This window comes from Nilaparvata lugens, chromosome 8, assembly GCF_014356525.2.
Source record: "Nilaparvata lugens isolate BPH chromosome 8, ASM1435652v1, whole genome shotgun sequence".
NCBI classification, from domain to species: Eukaryota; Metazoa; Arthropoda; class Insecta; order Hemiptera; family Delphacidae; genus Nilaparvata; species Nilaparvata lugens.
Genome location: NC_052511.1, coordinates 30,166,935 through 30,193,788, shown reverse-complemented (window position 1 = coordinate 30,193,788; position 26,854 = coordinate 30,166,935).

Below are 26,854 nucleotides of genomic sequence, written 5' to 3'. Positions count from 1 at the left end.
CTGTTTTCTCAACGCTTCAATTTTTCTATTCTGTTCTGATATGATAGTTTTCAAATTTAACTCATTTATTTGCTGCTTTATGACTTGCTTAGTACTTTCGATAATTTCACTCTTGAACTTTTCGAGAATCCCTGTTAAACTTTCCATATTTACGGCCATTATGAATATAACTGTCAAAGAAAATGCAGTGAATAAGCTTCTACTCAACTCTAACGGTGGTCGACCGAAATCAATTGAATTGTTTGTGTAAGGATCGAAACAAAAATGCAACAGCTGAGCTTTTGACCCACTGTCTTATATCTCTTATCAACAGATAGGCAATTCCGTTAGGTACCAAAAATTATTGAGGCAGATCAGTGATTATTACTGTGTCTTACGAACAGACGGCTCACCGAGGAGTCGAAAAATAATAGGCAAGGTTACAGAGCAGTCCTTTATACAGTACGGGCCAAATTTAAGGGTATTTTCACTGAAACAGTTGGTATATTATTTGCGCCGAAATCAAGTGAATACACAAGTAAACACACAAACGCAGGAATAGGAGTGATAAAAGATTGAAGCTTGTCTTCAACGCAAACAACGCAAGAGCCTGGCTTGAAGAAACGATTTTGATTTATCAATATCCGTAAAACTTACTTGCAATTCGAATATATTGATACTTAGAATAATGTTCCTACCTTTTCACACCATGACTATCACACACAAAACACAATTAGACCACACTTTGTATTAAAAAACTGTAAAAATTGAAGAGCTCCAAATACCAAGAACAATCACAAGCAAGACAGGCTTGCCAACCTCTATATTTATATATATATACAATTCCTTCTATAACAGGTTTAAAGGTTTGTATTTGTGGGATGGGTGGGGGATGGTTGTCATGTGATCGTTCTAGGGCCAGACAGTTTCAGTCATTTGTTCCAAAAGATGTTTTTTTAAAGTCAGGATGAAGCTCGCTCGGCTCTCGATGGACCTGATAGAAACAGGAAGTGCATTCCATGCACGACAGGCACTGACTAAGAAAGATTTTGTGAAAATAGTAGTTCGATGATTGGGTATCCTTAAAGTACTTTCTCCGGTTCTAGTATGTGAAGCATCTATCATTCTACCTCCAGAGACAAATTTGAAATCATCTTTAAAATAGTTCGGATTACCGTATTTCAAGATATCTCTAACAAGCTTGACTATTCGAAAAAGCCTTTGATCGGGAAGCTTTAATGTTGAACTAGCAATGTGGGCTGGGGTGATATGATCATTGCGTTGGAGAGAGTAGACGAAACGTAGACAATAATATTTTGGCACCGCTGTAGTTTATCATTCAGAGTGCCTTGCATATCGTTAAGAACAGAATTAGAATACATTAAATGTGGGAAGATGAGAGATTAAACCAATAATAATTTAATGTTTCTAGGGAGAATATCGTGCATTTTCTTTAATGCATGCATGGCTGAGAATACCTTTTTACAAGTTTTGTTCACTTGTTCTGACCAGTCAAGAGTATTATTCATATTGATGCCTAAATTTTCAACTGAGCTACAGTAAGGAATGTCATTACCGTCTACACTAATTTTGTGAATCGATTCAAGGTCAATATTGTTTATAAGACGAGAATATCCAATTATAATGGGTTGTGTTTGGATGGGATTAAGCTTGAGGCGATTTTTCTTTGTCCATTCCACTATCGAATTGATATCCTGATTCATTATTCCAACTGTTTCATTAATTTTTGTTATGGGACAGCTTAAATAGATTTGAAGGTCGTCTGCATAAGTATGGAAACTGGAGAATTTGATAATGGAAGAAAGGTCATTAGCAAGTGAAGAGGAGAGGGCCTAAAATTGAACCTGGAGTACCATGCATAACGTTTTTCCAAGTAGACTTTTTGTCACCGACAGATACACATTGTTTCCTACCTAATAGATAGAATTTAAACCAAACTAACGAGTTGTGACTGAAACCAAGAATAGTCAACTTATTCATAAGGACTGTATGATCAACAGTATCAAATTCTTTAGAAAAATCAAATAGGGTGAGGATGGTGCATTTTCTTTGGTCCATAGCTAACCTTAAATCATCAGTGACACGAAGCAGAGCTATCTCAGTTGAATGGAATTTTCTAAAGCCTGATTGAAAGTTATGAAGCTTACTATTGTTGTCTAGAAATTTTACAACTTGAGCATGAATGAGTCTTTCTAGCACTTTGGACAATGCAGGTAAAATACTGATTGGTCTGAAATCCTCAACTGTATTGGGTGATGGAACTTTATTTAGAGGGCGAACCAGAGCAAACTTCCAGTTTTCAGGGAAAATGCCTTCTTCAAGTGACTTGTTGAAAATGTATGTAATGGTTGGTGAAACAGCAAATAACATCTTTTTGATAAATTCAATGGGAATTTTGTCTACACCCGTAGCATTACTATGAATACGTTGAATTGCTCTGAAAGTGTCTTCTTCTGAGATTGGATGGAAATGAAATTGATCAGTAATTGGTAAATCTAAGTTTGTAACCTGCTCTTCAAGATCATCGATATGATCAGCAATGACAACTTCGTCGCGTTAGGTGGTGGAGAAGGAGAAGGTATCGGAGGAGGAATAGGGGGAGGAGGAGGAGGAGGAGGAGGAGGAGGAATAGTTGGAGGTGGAGGCGGAAGAGGTGGTGAAGGAGAAGGTGGAGGTGGAAGAGGAGGATGAGGAGGAGGAGTAGGTGGGGTGGAGGGTTGTGGAGGTGGTGGTGGTGGTTGAGGGGTGGTGGAGGATGAGGTCGTGGTGAGGGAGGAAGAGTAGGAGGAGGCTTGAGCTACTATTCATCTCAAGTTTATAAACACTCCAAAGACTTCGTATAGAATTTATATATGGTTTAGTTTATAATATAGGTTTGTGTTAAAGTTGGTGGTGTCGTGTGAACAGAGGTTTGAGCAAACTTGGCTCAAAGCCAGATTAACATTAAAACATTTAAACATTAACCTGGCTTTGAGCCGACTTGGCAGGTCGACTTGAATCTTAGTCCTCACTTTGCTCGGTCAATAATAAAAATAATAATCATTATTAATTATCAATTATCAAAACAATATTATTGAGGTTAAGTGGTATCAGATAGAAAGCAATAATAGAAACTGATGTTCCTTTTTTAATTTCGACCATATGAATTGGTGATTTTCTCATGAAATCATATGTACCATTGATGAAATTTGAACATTAATACAGAAAAATCTAGAAGGAGAATTGGAATTTGGGCTTCAAGTTGCACGAGATTGATATTTTCAGAGTCTATGTGCAAAATTTGGAGATCTGAATCATTCCCGTTTTCCAGTATGCAATCCACAAGTTGACATGTTTTGATGCAAACAAACGAACACACGAACAAACACAACCCCACTCTCTCTTATTATATAGAATCTATCAATCATTGCAATACATTTTTTCAGATGAAGAGACAAGACCTATCCAATAAAATCTTCTCCAATGTTCCTTTTTGAGGCTTTTTCCACACAGCAGAACGATTGGAATAAAACTACACTTTGAACATGAAATGAATTTAATAACATTCTCCAGGATTGCAAGTTGAGGAATTATTATCCTTTAGGTTCAAGAAGTGTTTGAGCAATAGTTCTATCATAATAATATAACGTTTTCAGGAAAAAAGCATCTGAATTCTATTGGAATTTCACCGTCTCAGGAATCTTGTACAATAGTTCATTTCAAGTTTAATTTATTCATGACCAACTCTATCCCACATCCCACAATATCATTATTGGTTGAAACTCCTTATTTTCCCAAAATACTCATTATGATTATTACCTATTTGAGTTCCATGTTCCAGTCTCAAATACTCAATGGTTATTCCAAGATCAAAGGCATGTTTATAAATCACTTAGTAATAGAAAACCGTGAGAATTTTTTGCACACACCAGATACACATAGAACGACTTGTGGGTGTTTCAAAGAGGTGCTTGTCTAGGGAGTGCACAATAATTACTCATAGCTCTGTTACCGTTTCAAAACACTTTTCGAGTTCTATGAAACAGAACCCAGCATCCTCCTCTCAAGTCTATAATTCGTGATTTTAGATTGAATTAAATAGATACTGCATTTGTCTTAGCAAATTATCACATTACGAAAAACGTCAATCACATCTCAAGTATAGGTTCAACTTATCACACCTTAATAAGGCGAATTAAGGTGTGAAAATTGAACTCTGACACTTATTTCTATTCTGAAGTAGTTTGAAGCTAAAATACTATCAGGATCACAAAATCTTTGTAGAAAAAAATTATTTCAGCACTTATTTTATGACATGCATTTTTTTATTTATATTTTGTACATTGAAGAACTCTTATGTTGAGTTCCACTAGCCAAATATAGTACTTTCTCTACAGCTCTTTAAACTTGATAGAACCTTATGAAGCAATTCAATCGAAGTTGACACCAAACAATATTGTGAATCATAGTAGGTAGTGAATTTAATGAGGAGCATAAATAATAAACTAATGACGAATCCAAGTAATGCATTCGCACGGAAACGATCTCTGAAAGCACTTTGTGTTTGAAAGAGCGATAGGCGATAGGCCACATCCAGCGATTGCTGGTGGTGTGGGGGTGTTTGGGTGGTAAAGAGGGTAATGCAGTGATTGTGACATTGTTGTGGCGGGCAGGGGTAGGGGGTGTGCTGGCCTCATCAAAGCGCATAAATCATCAATTAAACGCTCATCAGTGGACCGACGCCACGAATATCAATGCGATTAATCTGACAAGATGCGCAACGCTGATAGTAGGCGGCTAGAAAGAGTGCATTCCGTGAGAGAGAGAGAGAGAGTTTTGATAAAGAGTGTTGGTGAATTGAGAAGGAGACAGTTTCACCGGGAAAGAGTAAATTGAGTAGGAGATAATCGGTTAAAAATAGTAAATTTTGAAGAAGAGAGTGATGTTAGAGAATTGTTAGTGATAAAAGAGATGATGGATTGAATAGTAGATAGTTGGCGAGAAAGAGTACATTTTGAGAAACATATAAAGTTAAGTAACTCAGGTGAAAGAGGACGTTTAAAATGAGAAGAGAGCTGATATATTGCGAAGGAGCCAGTTGCTGAAAAAATAGTTGATTATAAGAGAAAGAGTGGTGATGGTGAGGATTGTGTTGGTGGATTGAGTGAGACACTTAGCGAGAAAGAGCACATTTTGGGATAGATAGCGGGTATAAAGAGAATATTGATAGTGAGAGAATATTTGGTAGAGATCAGATTGATTTAGTTGCGAAGAGTAAATTTTGGGAGAATAAGCAGTTAGCCTGAGAAAGAGCTTTGATGGAGAGAATATTGATAATAGTGGAAGAAGAGAGAATTGGTGAAGTAGAATAGATTTTGTGGTGAAAAATAGGGATTAAGATGGTGGGAAGGTGATAGGAGAATAAAAATAGTGAAATGAGAAAAGAGTTAATGAAGAGTGAAATGAGTAGAAAATGGTGGGGTATAGTGAAGAGGAATGAGATAGGAGAGAGGAAGAAGAAATTAATAGAACATGGATAGAAAGAGACTGTAAAGTGGAAAGATTGAGAGAAAGAGAAAGAGAGTAATCTTAAATTGACCGCATAACTTCTAAAATTGAATAAACAAATGAAGTTTAAGAAATTATGAACTGAAAATGATCAAATTGTTATTCTCGAAAAAAATTAAATTATTTTTCAAACTTCATCAGAAGAACAATTCAGAAAAATTGAAAGGTAAGAAGGAAGGAAGGTAATGTATGAAGTGTTATAGAATGATGAAAGTGTTGTAAAGAGTAGTCAAAGAATTGTGTGAGAAGAATAGCAATAGTGAGAATGATAATAAGTAAGAAAGAAGCTGATGAGGATTGAATTGAGTAGAGGATTTGAAGGTATAGAGTTGAAAGTGGTGGAAAGTCTGGCGAAGAGTGGATTCTATTCGTGGGAGTGAAAATGGGATGATAATGGAAAAAGGACGAACTTACTGTTTAAGAGTAGCAGTCACAAAAAAGTAGTGAGAGTAGATGTAGATGAAGTGAGAAAGCGAATCGACTGGAGGGGGTAAGTGGAAAGAGAAAGAAAAGCAAAGGATAGTAGAGTGAAAGTGAGAGTGGGGACTAAAGAGAGTGAAGATGATAACGAAGCTCGTGCACATCACTTAATGACGACATAAATGCAGGTCACGATTACGGGAGACGCGTCAGTTATTAGTGTGCGGCTCGAAAGCTAATTTTTGCGCTGTTCTGTTGCAAACTTGTCACAAGCTGCAATTCAGCTGATTAATCATATTTGCCAAATTTTGGGCCACACGTGAGTAGGGGTGGGTGACCGCTGGATGATGATTTCTCGTTTTGGGGTTGTTCGTCAAGAGCACGCGAAAATGAATATTTCATTATTTAATATCGGGGCACAGAATCCTAGTGCAATCGAATTTTTATATCATAAACCTACTATGTATCAAATTTCGTGAAAATCGTTAGAGCCGTTTTCGAGATGCGTTGGAAATATATTAATACCCAAAAAAAATATACAGAAATTGCTTGCTTGATAAAATATGATATCATTGTAATTAAATGTCCATGATATAAAACATATGTAACATATTGTAATTTGGATAGATAAATAAAAATCCCTAGCTGAAATATTCATAGGTCCAAGTGAAGTAATTGGCTTATATCGCCAAAGAGATAACATAAAGATTAGATAATATCAGACGTCCTGGCTAAACTGTACAACAGCCTAAGAGGAATGGAAATAAATTTTGCTAATATATAATATTATATAAAATATTGAAAATTGAGGTTAGGCATAAACATTTGGTGATCGGCGACCTAACGATCGACCGAGCCATACAACGTAGAATCTGACCAAACACCTTGGCAGAAATTTATTGTGGCAAAACAGTATGCAATTTGAGGAACTTAAGGTCTCACGTGGCTAATTATTATGATGTATGAAACAGATAATAACATATAAAAAATTAATTAGCATGTAGAGAGCATATTTAAAAACCCAATAAAAATAATTAAATGTATTAAGGAAGTAGGAGGTTACCAGGCGCATGAATACTGTAATAATTTGCATGCACCAATCAAATAATGGCAATTGATAGGCGGCAATAGTGAGCCGATTCAAAAATATTTGTATATATTTCTACAAATAAATAGAGTTTATGAAAAAATTGTTGTATAGTCTATGTTTTGGATATGGCCCGAAGGCAAAGAAATTATTATATATATATAACATAAGTGATAGTTTAATATTTTGGCACGGTCTATTTGAGCCTTGAATGGCGGAGGACTAGAATATTCAAATTTTATGCAAATTTGAAAATCGGAAATGAGAATTGTAAAATTGAGAAACGAGAACCACACTCGCCTGCCAAATGCCACCATGAGAGGTCACTAAAAATTATAGAGCGTAATACCTTGCTATATCTTGTAATAAATTGAAGTTAAATTGAATTACTAAATTTCTTATAAGACTTTGTGATGCTCTTATAAGGCAAAAGTCATTTTCATTTTTAAATAATTTGTAACCCCTTGGAAGAGACGACTCCGGCTACAATAATCCAGGACCACCAGGAGTTGGATCGACATCAGCAGCTCATAAGAAAATTTCGACATGTGAGTGAAAAATATTGAAATAGTGATAGGGCGCCCTCAGTGCTTCGAAATTAAATAAGAATCAAAGCTAGCTCGTCCAATAGGTTTTCTTATAAATTAAGAATATAGTAAAAAATACTTGTGCAAGTAAATGTAGTATTAAAGGTATTTTATTGGAAAGTAACGAGTCAATCTACATATCAGAAGTTCTATAAATCAAAGAAGTATGGAATAATGCAATATAATTTGCGATAGTTTGTTGTAGCTCTGATTCACTAGATGAATTGCTCTATTTATTCCGTCAGGTGCCGAATCTCATACCCTGAGATAAAATATATATTCATTACAAAGAAATCTATTAGATACCCTAGAATTTAATTTATATATTTGGATTACTAGTTGTCAATTTATCAAGCCGTTTTTAAGAATCTAATTTAAATGGAATTGTCCAAGTCGACAAGTATTAGCAAGCTGATATCGCAGCTACATGCAAATGGATGCATATGATCTTAAAAATGAAAGCACATGGTAACGTTTCGTGCTGTAGAATTTAGAGAATAGTATTTAGCCTGTGATATTTTATTGATTTCGATTATTGTTCTATTTTTATATTATATATTTTTTATCGCTCTATATATTTTTTGCTCTGATTTATTTTTCGCAATATTTGTTAATATATGTATCAAATTGTTTATGGTGTGCAATTTATTTTTTATTCCTCAATACTATAGGATAAGTACCATATATATATATATATATATATATATATATATATATATATATATATATATATATATATATATATATATATTTTTCAATGAATTATCAGAATTATAGTGGAAGCTCATATCTGGGCCTATAAAGATTTTTATGAGACTGTATCCTATGAAAAACCACGACCTAATTTTTATTATTATTGAAATATTTCATGCTCTACCGACTGATGCCAAGCAGGAGGCTAATCGTTATTTGAATATAAAAAATAGCGTGACACAATTATTTTGCGTACCAACATGGGACTGATGATGAGAGCTGAGCTCATTAAATAATAATTTGAAATTAAGTCAAGACCTATATGGAGGATAATAACTAAAGACAAGTCTAGTCATATTGAAATTTGTCGTGGATAGATAATAGAACAATATTTGTATTGAGGAAAACAGGCAGGTTAATTTTTGTATTACTTTTTGGGGAATCAATAGCTTTAAATAAGGAGAAATTATATGTTTTAAAGAAAATTTTATATTATTGTTATTGTATAAAATATATTTTATAGAAAGAGATATTATATTTTATGAGCCTAAACTGCTATTACTTTCTAGTCATAAATATATTATGTATAAGCCGGTTGGAGTATAAGTCACAGTCTGTAAACTAGTCAGGAATCAATATTCAAATATTGGAGCGCTAGAGCATTATAAAAAACTTAAGTATAAATACCTTATTTCGGGTATCCAAACACTTTGCACATAACTGTTTCACTGTAAGTCCCGGTTTGTGTCTTTTAAACATTTTTGCATATTATTCATCACTTTTTTAATTAGCATTTATCATATTGACATAATGAACCACACTCCCGCAAACTCTGAAGTTTCATATATGTACGGCGGTTGTACAGATCCCACTTTGTCGACTCCCAGCACATCAAACCCCACCATGGTAGATGCCAATACGCCACGAGAAAGGGAACCAGGAAGTGTCGGGTCGATAGTCTTCGATCCACAAGGTCTGCAACCTCTATCATCCACTCGAATCGACGCCGCTGACATACCATTGAATCAACGGATAGCAGAGATCAACTTCGAAGGGGGCGAGGAGCAGCCTGCAGAACCCGCATCTCCAGAGGCCGAGTCACATCTGAGCAAACAAAGTATATTTTCAGTCACAGAGCTAGATCCATTTAAAAGGGTAATAATGGAACAAACTAGCAGTATGTTCAATATTATGTTACAAAACACAATGGATAACATGATGCAGGAAATTAAAAAAGAGAATGCAGCAATTAAAGAGGCAAATAAACAAACCGTGGAACAGGGCATGAAGGAGACAGCAGACGCCATACAATCAGTAGAACGGCGGTTAGATACTATTGAGAGTAAAGTAGAGAATCATAGAGAAGAATTAAAAGCAATGATAAATCTACAGAGGGAAAGTCAGGACAAAGTTACGGCAGGATTATCGGAAAGGTTGGATACGGTTACCTGTGAACTAAACGAAAGGATAGATAACTTAACCACACAAATCACTACACCTATTCAGGATATAACAACTAGCATTAAGGCCAATTGCCATCAAGAAATCAACAAACAAATTACCGTCGCCAATCAAAATTTAACAACTACAGTTGATAAAAATATTAATAGTATTATAGACATACAAAATAAACAGATTAATATGTCTACAGAAATGAACCAACTGCAAGGTAGTATCAATCAGAACACAGAAACATGTAAGGCTTTAAATGGAACTCTACTAATTTAAAAATCCACTCTAACTCAATTAGATCAAGAAGTAAATGCTGAAAAAATTACAAATAATAGTCAATGGCAGATGGCACAGGAGCAAATAACAGTATTAGAAAATTATATCCAACAATGACCTCATGGAATTCAAGCAGATAACATCAATTCACATGGTATATTGCAAGGACTGGGTAAATTTGATAATACTGATCGCCATTTGCAACCTCAACCATTCATTGATCAGATAAAATTAGTACAAACTCTTGCACCTACCTCTTGGAGTATGTGGCGTCTTCGTTTGACTAGTTTATTAATTGGCGAACCCCTGATGTTCTTTCGGAGTAGAGCCCATGAATTTACATCATTGGATGAGTTTATAGCTGTCTTCCTGGAACAGTATTGGAGCAGAAGTAAACAGTTGGACGTGCTAGCGGATATCATATCATGCGATTTCAACCCTAATTCAGACGGTGCATGTACCACTTTCGTCACTGCCCTACAGTTCAAAAATTCTCAACTGAGCGAGCCCATTAACGAATCGGCATTAGTGAGTATTATTTTAAAGAAGCTACCGTATCAAGTTAGAATGGCACTCGCCACCCAACCCATTACTGATTGCAAACAACTAATAAATCATCTATATGGCATACAGTCTGTGATGGCAATGTCAAACCACCGATCAGACCAAAGGTACACACAGAATCAACATAACTCAAAAAGTAATCAGTATACCAGCCAAAACTATGAACCGGTATCATATGATCGCTCCCGATCTGCCCCTCAATTTGAACGCCGCTATGAGCACAAACAAAATAGTAACTGGAATAGTAAAAATTTTCAAAATCGCACAACTAATCATTACACACATCAGAACACTCGCAGGAATTATTATGATGGCCGTGATCGATTAAACTCAAATAATGGTTACACTCAGAATAATTACAACAGAAATTACAAACCGCCACCTCAACAAATAAGCACAAATTATACATTAGCGCATGCAACAGGATTAAACCAACAAAAAACACAGAACCCAACACCCAACGACCCGCCACCAGATATACAGAAAACTACAGCTAATAAACCATGACTATATGATACCCCCGATATAACACCCACAAGCTCCAATGAAACAAACACAGAAAAGCAAGATATTTCAACGTCATACACCACCTTCAGAAATGATTTACCGGAAACTTTGTTAGAAGAAACTGAGAAAGAAAGCAGGCTACCCGATATCCAAATGCAGGCATATATCGATATCGAAATATATGGAATGAAGGTTCAAGCATTAGTAGATAGTGGTTCACAATGTAGTCTCATACAAACAGACATATTTCAACGTCTAAAAGAAAAAACAAAATTAGCTACTCTACCGCTAACCAACGTATATGTATCAGGTATCAGTCCAGGACGGCAAATACATATAACTACCCAATGTTTACTGGAAATAAACCTTCAACAACAACGATTCGCTTATACATTTCTTGTATTACCTGTATCCGGTCCGCACATAATAATAGGTACAGATTTTCTCCAACATTTCCAAGCCTGTTTAAATTTCCAAACCTTGAAATTTCATGCTTTTACCGAACCCGAATCACACAAAGTTATAGTACCACTTGATCTGAAGAAACGCACTGAAGGAATTACGGAGATACACTTCGCTCACTACATGGAAGGCGCGCCGAGGAGGTGGGGTATCCACGGAATTGAAAATGCTATGGAGTATATGGAGGTATTAAGCCTAACAACGGAGAACCGAACACAGTTAGGGGTAGACTCTAGTACCGAAGAATTGTTAGAGATACTAATAAATAGAATCCATCAACATACCGATTGGCACCCTGACATTAGACAGGAAATAATTCAAGTATTCCGTAAAAATGCAGATGTTTTTTCCGAACAACCTGGTCTAGCTACTCACTTTGAATGTTCACTCAATGTTAAACCACACGACATGTATTACCGCAAATCATACCCCATACCTTTTACCTATCGATCTGCTGCCATAGCAGAAATCTCTCGCATGGAACAATTAGGAATTATAGAAGAATCCACAGCACCCTATAGTTTGCCGATTGTGTGTGTAGCAAAAAAGGATGGAACAGTAAGACTATGTCTAGATGCCCGCGCCTTGAACCGTATATTGGATGATGACCGAGAAGGACCAGACCAAATTGAACAAGTTATGCAAACTTTCCATGGCAAAATCATATATTCAATGGTAGATTTGAGCGCAGGATATTGGCAAGTCCAAGTAGCACCGGAATCGCGCGATTATTTATCCTTTCTGTTTAATGGACGCAATTACAGGTTCACTCGTTTAGCATTTGGATTGCGAAATGCTATGGCTGTATTTATACGGTGTCTGAGACAGGCGCTAGGAGACGATATCAGAGACTACTGTACATTATACGTGGACGATGGATTAATAGCCTCACAGAATATATGTGAACATTGCCAGCATTTAGATACAGTATTTGATAGATTGATCAATTGCGGATTGAAACTCAAACTATCGAAGTGTGAATTTTTTGCGAGTGAAGTAAAATACCTAGGACACATAATCACACCTACTGGCATATCACAGGACCCGGACAAATAAGTAGCTATCAGACAATTTCCATCACCAACCAACCGTAAACAGTTGCAAAAGTTTATTGGATTTTTACAATTCTACCGCCGTTTCAACAAACAAATGTCACACTACACCGCCCAACTCAGTCATGTATTGTCTAGTACCAAACCTTGGAATTGGACTAACAAGGAAGAGATCATATTCCAACAACTAAAAGAAACTTTCCTAAATTCCGTCGTGCTGAAACACCCTAACCTGGAAAAACCTTTTTTCTTGAATGTCGATGCTTCAGATTATGCGATAGGCGCAGAGATTTTCCAAGAAGACGATCAAGAAGAGAAAGGAGTGCTAGCATTTTTTAGTAAGACACTCAACTCAGCACAACATCGATATTCTGTGACCGAAAAAGAGTTGTTGAGTATTGTGGAAGTATGTATTAAATACCGGACATTGTTGCTCGACAACAAGATATTCATCAATACCAACCATAAAGCCTTAACATTTTTCAAAACAGCCAAATTTAATCACAACCGCTTATCTAGATGGTTTCTTGTACTTCAAGAATATGATATCGAATTGACCCATCTACCAGGAAAGAAAAATCAGACCGCCGACTTTCTATCCAGAGAAATAGATGCTACATATTGTCAAGATACCAACCTGAAATGTTTCGCCGTAAAGAGTGGAGAAAGCATACCATATCCCCCCAATATCCAACCGCGAATTCACACTGCCGTATTAACCCCTGAAAAAATCTGCATCGCCCAATACGAAGACCCAAGACTGTCCCGGATCCGCGAATTGATGGAAGAAGGAGCTACTGAACCGCCCGATTACCTGCGACAGTACACCCGCTACAAAGGATTTATGTTCCACCGACCGGCTAAAAATACTTACGACTGGCGCCTAATAATCCCCGCTAATATGGAAACAGATTTGATAAAAGAAGCTCACGAACGTATTGGACATTTTGGAACTATGAAGACCCTCCACCTACTAAAAGAAGGCTGTTATTTTAAAAGCATGCATAAAAAAGTGGCCAAAATAATAAAAGCTTGCAATATATGCCAGAAAGCCAAATACCTGCGATACCATATCAGAGGCGAAATGAATCCCATTCTCCCTAGTGCACCATTGGAATTGATATCAGCGGATATATATGGTCCATTACCCATGGCACAATACGGAAAGGAATACATATTCGTGCTTACATGTGTTTTTTCAAAATATACAATGCTATTTCCCATAGGTAAATTGACCGGAGAAGTTTTGGCCCAATGAATAACGGAAAGATGGACAAATGAAGTAGGAAAGCCTAAACGAATCCTATCCGACAACGCAACCTATTTTTGTAGCAAGCAGTGGAAAGAAATACTTCACCTGGCTAATATTGAATGGTCGAGGACATCTCTTTACAACCCCAGCGCTAATCCAGTGGAGCGACGTATGGCAGAGATCTCTCGTTTTATGTGGACTTACTGTAACGAAAAACACCAACAATGGGTTAGATATATACCATTTTTAGAAGAGTGTTATAATAATAGTCTAAATGAAAGCACTGGTCATATGCCTTACAAAATCATGTTCGGTAAAAGAAACACTACATTTATCGAAAAATTAATTGATTTTCCAAGCTCAGAGGTAAACAAGCCAACAAATTCTAATACCCATCATCTAGTCAGATTGAAGCTAGAGCAAATGGCAAGTAGTGGAAAGAGATTTCACGACCGAGCATACAAAATATTTTCGTATAAGATTGGAGATGAAGTTTTAGTAAAGAGCCACAGATTATCAGATGCTTTGGAGAAAGTAACCTGTGAATTCTTTTTTATTTATTCAGGGCCATTTACTATCGTAGCCATATCGCATCACAACACAGTCCAGTTGCAAGAGAATGAAAATACGCACATTGTTTGGTGGGAAAATGTAGCCAATATTAAACCATATCACAGAATTTGAAATAAATATGATAAGTAATCAAGAGAAAATGTCATTATCAGAAGAATTACTGACCTATCATGATAAATTTAATTTTTGGCTAGACCGCATGGCAACAATCCGACGTTTTCATTCCTTCCAACTGTCCGAAGCCTGCAACAAGCAAAAGAATAATTTTTAAGTATGTAATTTAATAATCTACACCATATAAAATAAGACACAAACGGGGATAGTAGAAAATAAATTAAGTAAATTACCTTAAATGTGAAAAATGTGATGAATAAGGTTAGTTTTGTGCTGTAGAATGCAAGGCCAGAGAATATGACGTCAGAAAGCAGATACTAGCAGAACTAGTAGACTAACAAGGCCATCTAGGTTGAATGTATGTAGCGCTCAACATATGATTATGAAAAGGAAAATATTGTACCCAAAAACGTTATTTATCATTGTTATTATTGTATTTATCAATGTTAATATATTTATTTATATGTTTTATAATTTATTACCATTAGTTTATGCCATGTTCGTCACTAAAAAACCTCAATTGAATGCTAGTTACCACAAAAGCCAAAAAACCATGTTGCAAAAGAAGGGAAATGTACCTGATATATGGAAAATTATTTATATTAAGACCTAGAAATTACAATAAATTATAAGCCCCAGAAAATTTGTACATCGAAGTTATTGTTTGGAAGAAATCAATTATAAGAGAATCTCAAGTGTAATGTATAGAGTTAGGTTGGCGGCCTTGCGAGCAGCAGATTTAAAAATACTGTTGTTCAAGTGTGGAAATGAGGAATATGTCTAAGATGTTATATTTATGATATTTTTGTGTTGATAAGGAGAATTTGTTATTGTATTTGATAGAGGTCTAGAAGGGGCGCAGCAGATAAGATCTGCGAACTATTGTAAAATTTTGAGAGTATATTTTTGTAGACAAAGTATGGAATATGTCGATGTGTTGAAGGATGGATTTTCATTAAAAACATTGTGATTCTCAAATATTTTAAATTCAAATCCAGGGGCGCGTGTAACATATTGTAATTTGGATAGATAAATAAAAATCCCTAGCTGAAATATTTATAGGTCTAAGTGAAGTAATTGGCTAATATCGCCAAAGAGATAACATAAAGATTAGATAATATCAGACGTCCTGGCTAAACTGTACAACAGCCTAAGAGGAATGGAAATAAATTTTGCTAATATATAATATTATATGAAATATTGAAAATTGAGGTTGGGCATAAACATTTAGTGATCGGCGACCTAACGATCAACCGAGCCATAAAACGTAGAATCTGACCAAACACTTTGGCAGAAATTTATTGTGGCAAATGGTATGCAATTTGATGAACTAAAGGCCTCACGTGGCTAATTATTATGATGTATGAAACAGATAATAACATATAAAAAATTAATTAGCATGTATAGAGCATATTTAAAAACCCAATAAAAATAATTAAATGTATTAAGGAAGTAGGAGGTTACCAGGCGCATGAATACTGTAATAATTTGCATGCACCAATCAAATAATGGCAATTGATAGGCGGCAATAGTGAGCCGATTCAAAAATATTTGTATATATTTCTACAAATAAATAGAGTTTATGAAAAAATTGTTGTATAGTCTATGTTTTGGATATGGCCCGAAGGCAAAGAAATTATTATATATATAACATGAGTAATAGTTTAATATTTTGGCACGGTCTATTTGAGCCTTGAATGGCGGAGGACTAGAATATTCAAATTTTATGCAAATTTGAAAATCGGAAATGAGAATTGTAAAATTGAGAAACGAGAACCACACTCGCCTGTCAAATGCCACCATGAGAGGTCACTAAAAATTATAGAGCGTAATACCTTGCTATATCTTGTAATAATTTGAAGTTAAATTGAATTACTAAATTTCTCATAAGACTTTGTGATGCTCTTATAAAGCAAAAGTCATTTTCATTTTTAAATAATTTGTAACCCCTTGGAAGAGACGACTCCGGCTACAATAAACCAGGACCACCAGGAGTTGGATCGACATCAGCAGCTCATAAGAAAATTTCGACACGTGAGTGAAAAATATTGAAATAGTGATAGGGCGCCCTCAGTGCTTCGAAATTAAATAAGAATCAAAGCTAGCTCGTCGAATGGGTTTTCTTATAAATTAAGAATTTGGTAAAAAATACTTGCACAAGTAAATGTAGTATTAAAGGTATTTTATTGGGAAGTAACGAGTCAATCTACATATCAGAAGTTCTATAAATCAAAGAAGTATAAAATCTAGGCTGTTAATACACATTCATATGATCATTAATTTCTGCAATATAATTTGCGATAGTTTGTTGTAGCTCTGATTCACTAGATGAATTGCTCTATTTATTCCGTCAGGTGCCGAATCTCGTACCCTGAGATAAAATATATATTCATTACAAAGAAATCTATTAGATACCATAGAATTTAATATATATATTTGGATTACTAGTTGTCAATTTATCAAGCTGGTTTTTATAATTTAGTTTTAATGGAATTGTCCAAGTCGACAGGTATTAGCAAGCTGATATCGCAGCTACATGCAAATAAATGCATATGATCATAAAAATGAAAGCACATGGTAACGTTTCGTGCTGTAGAATTTAGAGAATAGTATTTAGCCTGTGATATTTTATTGATTTCGATTATTGTTCTATTTTTATATTATATATTTTTTATCGCTCTATATTTTTTTTGCTCTGATTTATTTTTTGCAATATTTGTTAATATATGTATCAAATTGTTTATGGTGTGCGATTTATTTTTTATTCCTCAATACTATAGGATAAGTACCATATATATATATTCTTTAATGAATTATTAGAATTATAGTGGAAGCTCATATCTGGGCCTATAAAGATTTTTATGAGACTGTATCCTATGAAAAACCACGACCTGATTTTTATAATTATTAAAATATTTCATGCTCTACCGACTGATGCCAAGCAGGAGGCTAATCGTTATTTAAATATAAAAAATAACGTGACAAACCATGGACCATAATCCATAAAATTTGATATTATGACTTCAGTTTCCTTATTCATATATTACAATTCAATTTATGTTGAAAAAATGAAGATCGTTACATGAAACAAACCATCATCAATGTCATGGTTACATTACTAGAGGTATTGTATCTTCCATAGGTTAATTGTATCTTCCACCATCAGACTAAGTAAGAGCCTAGAAAGTTTTGTCCATCTACAGTATTTTTGTTATAATAAGCTGTCACTGAAAATAGGAAACATACCTAGGAATACCACTTGACAAATTTGAAAAGGGTATAACCACTACCTCCGTAAACAAAGCCATAGTGCATGACAGGTGGTTGATGGTAACGTCAGCACAGGTAGGGCTCCCACACCAATAAAAACACTAGCTGATATAGATCAGCTGAGATCAACAAATTTTTATTGGTGTAGGGGCCCTAACTTTGCTAACGTCAACAGAATGCACTATGGCTTTGTTTACGGAGGTAGTGGTATAACAGTAACCATCCATCCGGTAGAAGAATTTCTCAATAGGTAAATGATTTAATGTTTAAATGTTTTATTATATGCAATTCTAATCTCTTTGATTCAATCTAATAATGATCTAAATCCTGGTCCAAGTCTACTGTACTTGTATTCATTGGTCAATAAAAATATTCCTATTCCTATTTTGATAATAATATCGTTGTTGAAATGATTTTCCTCATTGTTTCTCATTGGTGACTGTGATTGAGGTTATTCACACGTCTAGTGGTCAGTAGAATGAAATAAACAAACAATACACTCCCAAAATATTCTAGCTCGTCAAATTCAGTACAGGAAACGAAAAAATGTTAGGCTCGATTCCAAACACTTTGCTTTTATTACAGTCAACAAAGTAGTCGAAACCATTATCCTAATTAGAATATTAAAAAAAATGAAATGGTAGTACTGTATCCTTATCAGTACAGTAAAGGTCTGAAAAGCCTTTCCCATCTCATTTGAATTACATCCACTATATCATGGTAGAGGACTAAATGTAGAAAACAACAATTTTAATGGTCATGATAATTGGAATCAATAGGAAATTATTACAAAGTAATGAAAGTACTGTACATTATAAAGTGTGATCACAGAATTTTTTTTGAATCTTGTCGATAGTCGTAGTATATTATCATTGATTACTATGTTCCAATCTCATTTCCTCGTTACCTCATAGGAAGTCCATCCAAAAATTCAATTGCAAAAAAAACGAACATGATTCTGGTACTGGATCAGTCTGCTTTACACGTCCGCACTCACACGAACGCGAACGCGCGTCTGTGAAACAAACTATGGTACATGAATTGTTGTTAGTGGGAGGAGGGAATGATTGTTGTGGAGGGGGTCAGGAGTGGAAGTGGTAAGCAATAAACGGCTTGTCAATGCCAGGATAACGCTTCTGTCAGGCGTAATTAAACAAATGCAGTGTAATTGAATTTGAGATGTCACAAAATTATGCAACCGCTCAACCGTTGGTTGTATACAGACTCCTACGGTGTACGCCATGTAACTGCTGCAAAAATGTAACATGCCACATTCAACATTAACAAGATAAGCGGTCTCTTCTGTCGCAGAACCAGCTTGCCTAATAAGCAAGTTGGTTTGCTCACGACAATATTAAATTCAACCCTAGTTATATGAGTATTGTGTCCCTAGATTAATATATTTCAATCAAATCTATGTACTTCCCACAGAGATATTAGTGGTGGACATAACTGTGATGAAAATATGAAGTTGGACATAGTCATATGCAGATATTATTTTTTCAGTCAGTTCAGTAGAATAGATCCCGAAAAGTCCCATACATAAATTACCGATTTCAATATTCCAAGTACACCAGCACTCTATGCATCTTTAAGGTCTTTGAGTTAAACCAAACAGTGCTTCGCTCAGTGAGGCACCAGCCCGAAACTTCTTCTGTTCCTAAATTTGTTCAATGGAAATTTGTGATCAAATATGGGGCTTTGACATCCTAATTCTCTCTTCAGAAATGAATAACGAGACTACACTATATAATTTTTTAGATTGATGAAAAAGCAAAATAATGAATCATAACCACAAACTTTTGAAATATTATAAAAAAATTATAATCTTGGAAAATTTCGAGCCTAGAATGTTCTGGACCGTTTCACAAAGTAGAAGGAATACTTCTTCTCTGTGACCGTTTCCATTATTACGATCTCCCGTCATTCAATATCTAATCATTCTAAATTACTAAAATGATATCAAATCACTAAATTTATATCTATTATTGATGATAACTGATGATTAGATGATAATCTTTGGCAACGATAGTTAGATGAACGTGAATGTTTTGATTGATCGATAAAGAAACCAACAGTACATGCGACTTTCTACAAGATCAGGCTGCGCTACTTTTCGGTTCAATTGATCATAAAATGATAATTCAAGGTGCATATTTCGAAACATAGTGGATCATCCTAGCATCCATCCAATAGTCCCTGTTTGAAGTTTCACTCTTGGGCCATCTCACTTTTTGGAGCTCCATTTCTGAACTTCATCTTCTCTGCTGAACTCAAGTCTTGTGCACGCCCCACACTATACACTGCCAGCACACACTGCACCACGTCTTGTCTGCTCGGCTCTTGATCCTCAAAGTAAGATTTATATGGTGTTGTGAACACGTGTGCTTTCACTACGGTGTGGCAGTGAGGGAGAGAGCAAGGATGAGCTCACAAGAGTGGAAGATAAGAGTTGAAATAGCAGGAGTGGGCGGAGATGTTGGAGTGAAAGGAGAGCGAGATGAAACAGGTAAGGAAAGAGATGGAGAGAGGAATGATGATAAAGAGAATGAGAAAAAAGAACTAGAGGAAGAGAAGGGAAGTGAAGGGTAGAGGGAGGAGGAGAAACAGATGAATATTTTCATGTGGAAAATCAATGTGATGGGAAATGGGAAAAGAGAAGGATGGATGGAAGAGATGAAATAGGAAGAAGACGATCATAAATGAGAGGGAGAGGTATAGATAGACCGATAAATGACTTGATTTTTAGACTTCAAGACATCACAATATTAATGGAGGCGAAGTTGCAACAATAAGAGCACCCTATTCTACAAAAAGGAAAGGAAAAAGATGGGGTGGAGAGAAAAAGAGGAATAAGACGATCAGAATTATAAAAATGATTGATATTGGAGGATGTGAAAAAATGAGTGAAATCAGAAGAATCAGCAGATGGGACGAAGACTTATGAAGAAGAGGAAAAATAGAGGAAAAGTGGGAATTAGAAGTGGAAAATAATATGTGGATGAGAGATAAATCAGGAGGAAAAAAATATAACGCGAAGAGAGAAATTTGATAAAAATAATGATGATAAGGGTAGATGATAATAATATAGGAAGTACAGAGTGCGGCAGCGAAACTCCTTTTTTAAGTAAATAAAACTCCTTGTATGGATCAGAAAGCTTGTATTTATTTCTTCTAATGTAGATACATCATATGAAGGCTTGTTTCAATTAGTTTTGAATATCACATCAGGTAGGTGACGTTCCCATCCATCATACACTGAGTGAACCGATTTCTGGCGTTTGTCCTGACTGCAGAACATCCACTCGAAAAATTGCCGTTGTCTCAACGGCAAATGCACGCTTCTCATTGTTGCAATAGATAATGGCGACTGAACATGTTTGGAAGAAAACTTAATGATCTGCCCTCTCTAACAAGACCGAATTAATTTTGCTCTATTACGATATCAGCTGACTGAATGGCATTCACTTTAAAAAAGGAAGTTTTCCTACCGCACCCGGTATAAGTAGAAAAATATTGCTGAATAAGATCGACCATACAGTGCAGAAATGGATAAAGATAGAGGAAGTGACTTAGAAGATGGAGTGGTGTGAAAGTATAAAGCTGATTGGAAGGAGAAGGAAATATAATATTAGGAATCAAGGGGAAGTAAAAGATGGTGGTAGGGGAAGGTCAGATTACAAATCAGTTGATACGATAGACCTGATAAAGAAGGAGGTGAATGAACTTGAAGTGAAATGGAGGAGGGCAAGAGAATAAAAAAGACATGTTAAAATAAGTAAGAGGTGAAATAAGTGAGAAGAGCAAGAAGAAAATGGTGAAGAAAAGAAGTGGTGAGAAAGACATGATTCAGAGAGAGAAACATGTATATAGAGAGAGTAGAGAATATAAATCAAAGTACTTCAGAAGAGGCATCGGTCAGAGAATGAATAAGAGAGTGAATGTTCGGGATCGCTCACGCCATATGAAAGACGGGGATGAAACTTTCCACTCCAGTCCTCACACTGTCCTTCTCAGTAATCTCTCTTCTCATTTTGGTAGAGTGTCTTCTTTTGAAATATCCTCTTATAGGGCTTTCGGTCTCATCCCACCTTTCTTTATACATTTTTCGGATTATAATTTTTTTTCTAGATTTGAGCTTCAAGTAGGCTCAGTGGCAATGGGGGTTCCAGGTTACAAACCCCCTCATGAGCCCAAAGAAGAGTGATTACAAGAGCCAAGATTCAACTGTGTTGAAAGACCTCAAATGATTTTTTCCAATTATAATATATTATTCGCTGAACTTTGAAAACTATTAAACTCATTTGAATCATTTTCAATTGGCTGAAGCTATGATAACCCCATTGACAATATAATTCATTGGAACAGATCTTCTATATGTGTAATCTAAACATCCACATAGCACAACGACCAGGATAGTCGAGACATTGCATCCTCAAGTCTGCTTGCGCTACTTGATCGTGGGTTCGAATCCCGCTGGAGGCATGGACGTTTGATCATTTCGTCAAATCACCCACGCACAAGCTGAAGGCTCTTGTGGGCATCATCCGCAATGAAAGCAAGGAAAACAAAGTTAAACTACAATAAATTGTTTGCATGGTAGGTTATTTCGAGTAGAAGCTTCATTTATCGCCTAAACTCCCCTAAATTGACGACTGGGTCACAAGGTTAGCTCTATTATAGGGGGCTCAAAACTTTCGGTCCCTCCACCTCCATCATTATGAAATCTGGCTATGCTGCTGATTTGGCCTACAATTATTACATATTATTTTATAATATATTATACTCATGAATTAAAATTGAATAAAAATCACACATTATGTTGTCCAATTCTACTCATGAACTTCATCGAAAATTTGGCAGCAATCAGTTCTGGTTGCCTACTGTCAGTAGTTCATGTTTTATAATGCATCAACATCTCAATAGAACAGGTCCCTGACCTGCATATGTAAATGCATATGTAACATCGAAAACAATAATAATATGTGTATAAATAAAAATCATGTGAATAATCTCAATTACGAATACTGTGCAAAATAGATTATCATTCAGTGACACAAATTCCGAACACCCATCTGTATGAAGCCGCATTGATATTGTTGAAGATGACCCGCCGGCCGAATAACCGTTATATGCTTAGAACAATGGAATGGGTGGCTGGCTACATGTGGAACGCGTCCAGTAAATTGCCGTGGGTGGAAATTTTTTCAAGGTAGAAGGGGAAAAGCGCTCAGGGATGTATCAGTAGTGCCCCTGATGCATAATTAAAGTATAAAAGATCCATCATGGCTTTATAAAAACAGGAGAGTTTTCACTCGGCTCGGAAACACTGCTCATCTACTACCATACCACATCAGGCCTCGAAGCATCATCAGCATTACCCCAACCCCCAACCACCTGCCACAGGTTGAAAGTGTGCTGCGATATAGTACCACCTTCCAACAAGTTTTCCCACCTAACCTGAACGATTTTTCAATGTTGATGGTGATACATGACTCTTTTACATCACTCATATATTCTAGTGCTGGCACACTCTTCCTATTTCTGTAATATCCTTCTTCATCTGTCTTTTCCCCAGTAATTGCTTTCATCACATATCCCACATCTTTGAAAAGCTCTTTTTGCTTTCAAACTTCCCTTTTATCAATCACCGTTTCCTCCCATGCTTCTCATCAACCTCATCATCTATCTCTCTCCCTTCAACCTATTCCTTTTTAACAATTTTCATTTCCTTCCTCCAACTTACGTCTTTGCTTTTCCTCTCTATCTCTATACTCTCTGTACTCTGGCATTTTCTCCAATTTTTTTCTCAAATTATTCCTTACTTTATTTATCATTATAAACTTTCTCTACTGTTCCTTCCTCTGTTGATACTTTCTCTATTTCTCCTTCACTCATCTTCTTTCCTGTGTCCCTTCGTTGAGCGCTCCATTTCCCTTCTCACCAATTATTATCAATATCAATCCTTTCTCCCGTTTCCACATCTCTCCCTGTTTCACTATTCTTATCTCCAAATAACTAACCTCACTGATTATTCTTGTGTAAATAGTTATCCCTTCTGAATATATGGAAACTCTCAATATCCATGAATAGGAAATCCCTGATCTTTTCCTGTTTCTTCGCTCTTTCTTTTCGCTATTCCACTCTTCTTCCACCCTTTCCCTGGTCCTTTTACTCTTTCGTTTTTCTCTCTCTTCTTCTCATCTCTCTCTTTCCTAAACCTCACCTCTCGCCAATTGTCTATTTTGCTACCCTTCCACTCCCTCATAGCAACTGAGTTATTACCAGTGTTATCAGTTCTACCAGCCTTAAACGATTTACAATGGTTTTTCAGTGGAGTTGACTTTTTAAAAGGGTTCCGCACTGCTCTCTGTGGCTGGCTAAAAGTTAACGATTCGGCAATTGTTTTTTTTGCAGCTACATTGTGTTTGTATCGATTACCGAATAGGAATTATTGAAACAATGAACAGAATTTATTGCTCTCATAACGTTGCGCTCTAATAACCCCTCTCGTTTTTCCCAACTCTGATATCGTCTCTACAATCAATTTATAATTGCTACAACACTAAAATTATTTTTAAATCATCCATTTTTCGAATAAGTAACAAGTAAGAATTTTTTTCAAGAGATACAGAGAAATGTTGAATCTATGTAATTTGGATTTAGTTTTTTCAGCTTTGAAACTATATAATCATGCACTGTAAGTGGATAAATGTGTCCTCCAGCGCTCTCCAAAGAAAACCCTGCATGAATTTTGGTGCGTTTTTCCATATGCATGAGGTATAAAACTATAAACTACGACTAAAAACTATGACAACTTCTAGATAGAGACTTGCAAATGGTCTCAATCTATTCATTATAAGAAGCTGAATAATTATATTGATGATGGAAACAACGGAAATATTCGTCAATATTGAAAATTCAAGACGACTAATTATAGTGATGATGGAAACAACGAAAATATTCGTCAAAAATGAGTGAAATTTGAAGGAAAAATCAATTTTGATGAATTTTAGTTTTTGATCAACAATATCTTCCGATTGTTAACATTTAGATGTATAATTCTGAATCTCTCAAGGCGTATTTTTGTGCTCTACGATCTGAGATCAGGGAGAGCGCTCTATCTCAAATAGATTTCCAGGTACACCTGACAACAATGCTCCTTGTATTGTGAAAAACATTCAATTTCCAGCTTCAACCATCATCAGTATCATCACCAACTACATTGTCAACACATTTATATTACGCATAATGACATGAATTCATGAGATCATGTTTTATGAGAATCACCCGCTAGATGAACTTCATTCCAGTATTTCCTAGTGGAGAGGCGCGCTAAAGGATACCTCAAGGATCAAAATTTCAAACACTTATAACTTTTGACACAATGCTCAGATTCCATCGTACTACACTTCATTCTTCTCGGCTTCTCAAGGCGGTCCAAGATCGTGCATCATAGGTCAAATTCGGTCGAAAAATGAAAAATTTATTGTTGAGTTTACTTAAGCCCATATTCCAATACACAAAAAATGGCCAATTTCTATATTCAAAGCTGCATGTCTTGTGAAATACTTCTGATAAAATTTCCAAATCGAATGAGGATGTGAAAATTGTCCTCCTCTATCCACTCTAGTAGATAATACTTTCGATTCCAATACAATTCAAAAGTCACAGGAGATTTTAAACAGGGCGATTTCAGTTTTTACTTTTCTTTCGTGTTTTTACTGTTGATCAAGAGTTTCTAAAACGAGCCTGATACATCATAAAAACTCACTATTGATTCCAAATTGTAGATAAATTCATCCTCTACGAGCTCAGCTGCCTAGAATTCATCTTGGATCATTCTGGAATATCATAGAACTGCCAAAACTGTTGATATTGGAAGCATATCTACAATTTCCGGATTTTTTTCAACAATCAAATCTCACTTGACGAACATAATTATTCTTCCATGAGTCGTTCACAGCAGATGGAAGAAAAAATGCTATTGCACATTTCAAGATCAAGTAATGATTTTTGTAAAAAGGGGTTACAGAGATACAGATCTTTGAATATAGAAATTGACCATTTTTTGTGTATTGGAATATGGGCTTAAGTAGCCTACACTCAACAATGAATTTTTAATTTTTCGATCGAATTTGACTTATGGTGCATGATTTTGGACCGCCTTGAAGAGCCGAGAAGAATGAAGTGTAGTATGATGAAATCTGAACATTGTGTCAAAAGTTATAAGTGTTTGAAATTTTGATCCTTGAGATGTCCTCAAGCAGGCCTGTCCACTAGGAAATACTGAAATGAAGTGCATCTAGCGGGTGATTCTCATAGAACATGAACTCATGTCACTGTGCGAAATATGAATGTGAAGACAATGTTGTAATCTATTTGAGATCTCTCCCTGATCTCACATAGTAGATCACAAAAATACGCCCAAAGGGATCTTGAATTACACATCTAAATGTTAACAATCGGAAGATATTGTTGATCAAAAACTAAAATTCATCTAAATTGATTTTTCCTTCAAATTTCACTCATTTTTGAAACATCATAACTCAGTACACATTGGAGATAGAGAGTTCCGAATGATCTCATTTCATTCAGAATTTTATGATCTAGAAAAATGGCAGGAGCAAATTTTTCTGTCCCATCACGAGATTTGGCAGAAATAGCTGAAAACTCGAAAATGAGCCGAAAATGCGAGGTTTTTGGGCCACCCTGTATCTAGCACAAGGAAATTTTGCATGAATAAGTTGGTTCTGAACTTCTCTTATGCACCCAAATTATATATTAATGAATCAGTACTTCAATATAGATTGCATGCACCAATGTATAGTGACTGGACTATGTTGATTGCAGCGGAAAACACGCTTTTTCCGCCATATGCCAAACCTAACAATGAGAAAACCGTGTATACTCATGACTCCTTAAAGGTACAGACTCGTAAATGATTCCAATCTCTCTGTAATGATGTGTGAGGAGAGTTTCTTTCTACTCCCTCATA